Genomic DNA, 2,468 nt, shown 5'->3' with positions numbered 1-2,468 from the left:
CACGTATCTAGACCATACTCATCAACCTTTCTAAAGGACCTAGAGGGGCTAAAGTCCCCAATTTATTTTCTCTTACCCAATTTTTGTCTAGAGTGCCGTCGGGAGGCACTTGCTTCTGCAGGAGGGAACACTCGTTTCTGGGCCTTCTCTGAGTCACTTGTGTTCAGTGAATCTGTTGTTCCGGACAATTTCTTCAAACTAGATTCATTACTTAACAGTGCCCTGGATATTCCCTTTAATGTGAGAGTCACATATTAAAAGCCAACATACATTTATTTAGTTTCTTAGGGCTTGCAACCTGTTTTCACATGTAGGAGTTTTGTTCAACAGTCCCCTGAAAAACCTGGAGTGTCTGAATACCAGAGAGAAAGGGAAAAGCCTGATTGAGTAGTGACTCTAGGACTAGAACCCATGTCTTTTTTTTTTTTTTTTTTAAAGATGACCAGTAAGGGGATCTTAACCCTTGACTTGGTGGTGTTAGCACCACGCTCAGCCAGTGAGCTAACTGGCCATGGCTATGTGGGATCCGAACCCGGGGCCTTGGTGTTATCAGCACCACACTCTCCCGAGTGAGCCACGGGCCGGCCCTAGAACCCATGTTTTAAGGCTCTTTTCCTTCAACTTTCTCTATATACGTGAGAGTGAGGGAGGGAGAATATTTTGGAATACTAGCCGGAGACTCAACAAGGTCTGTGAAAGAAGGAGGTAGGGGCTTATAGAGAAAAAGGGGGGATCTTCTATGAAGTAGCACACATTTGATGGAAGGAGAAATGTAGAAAAGCACAGAGGGTACAAAACACATCTGGAAAATGAACAGTGAGGTTGGGAAGAGAAGAAACAGTTGGTGTCAGGCCTTAAAATCTAACGCCACCTTAAGTGACATTACAAGTGGGCCCATTATGGGCCCACAAGGGCGTATTAATGTGGCAGCCTAAGACCGCGCCGGGAGGAAGTAGGGTGGGGGTGTCTTCGGGAACCTTGCCTAAGCCCTTATTGGCCAAATACACGCTTCCACCCTCGAGGTTGCAATAGCTAGGCATTGAGACAGGATGCATGCTCTCTTGACCTTTAAGCTGATAAGATTATGTAAAAAACCTCCCCTCCCTATCTGCCTATAAAAGCAAGTGCTTGTGTGATAATAAATGGAACTGCCTGACAAAACCCCCCCCCCCCGTGTCTCAGTGTCCTTTAACTGGGCTGGGTGGGGCCGGCGGTTGTGCTCACCTCTCTTCACGGCTCTCTTCTCCCATCTCCTTCCAAAGGTGACTGGAGGGAAAGAGGAATCCAGGCCATTTGCTCGCCCACTGAAAGGAACGAGGCTAGGGCTGTTTGGGTCAGCTGCCGCCAGTGGACCAACAGAGTGGTGCCCCGTGTGAGGCGTTTTTAAAACTCTCAGGTGAAAGGCGAGCGAGTGAGGCCCCCGGCTGCTTGGTCCTGAAAGAAGGTCGACAAAGGGTGATCAACCAGCATAGTGGCCCCCACGACTGCGGTAGTCGCCGTGAAGTAATCCGCCTGCGTGTCAGGGTGAGTACCATAACGGGGAAGTCCCTGCACTTCTCAGCCCTGTGCTCCCTTTGTCCCTTCCTCGGGGCAACATGGGAGGTGTGTGTGTGGAAAGAGTGATGAGACAGCTTGTATGTAAGGCTCTAAAGTACATGTTAAAAAGCAGAGGCGTAGAAATATCTGACTCCATGGCCACCAATGCCTGGCGTCATGTGGTGCAGGTAGCCCCTTGGGCACCTTCATCCAACTTGTTCTCATATGAGACTTTGGACTGGGTTCAGGCCTTGGCCAGAAAGAATGAGATTAGTCACGGGCTAGACCCCCCCTTAGGGTTCTACCAACCATCTCTGCCCTAAAGTTTTGCTTCCGTCCTGAGCATCAGGAAGGGGCAGAAAGGGATTGGGCGCAGTTCGATGAGGAGAGAAAAAAGGAAACAAAGCTGCCAATGCAAGCCCTGAGCAAAGTTTAGCCAAAGGAGAGAAAGTGGCACCTGAAGAAGTGGAGGAGGCTAGTCCACCTTTAAAAACATCCCTGGCAGAGGGGCCGGCCCGGTGGTGCACTGCTACAGTGCGTCGCTTGGGAAGCGCAGTGGTGCTCCCGTCGAGGGTTCGGATCCCACATACAGACCGGTTCCCGCTCACTGGCTGACCGAGGAGCGGGGGCAACACTGAGGGTTGCGATCCCGTTGCCGGTCCCGGTCTGGTACGGGCGCGACACTGAGGGTTGCGATCCGTTGCCGGTCACGAAAAAATAGACAAAAAAAAAGACACACACAAAAAAAACATCCCTGGCAGAGCCGCAAGTTTTCCCTGTTATGGCTCGCTGGGAACCCCCAGCCATCCGCAGCCCATGAGGGGAAGCGGCCCCTCAGGCCTATCCGGTCAATGTTGTAAAAGAAAAAAAAAAAAAAAAAAAGGCTGTTGCCGAGGCCGGGACTTTATCCTCAGCCTTGCAGGATCAGACAC

The sequence above is a fragment of the Galeopterus variegatus genome, unplaced genomic scaffold (assembly GCF_000696425.1).
Source record: "Galeopterus variegatus unplaced genomic scaffold, G_variegatus-3.0.2 Scaffold21712, whole genome shotgun sequence".
NCBI lineage: Eukaryota > Metazoa > Chordata > Mammalia > Dermoptera > Cynocephalidae > Galeopterus > Galeopterus variegatus.
This window is presented reverse-complemented; position numbering follows the sequence as displayed.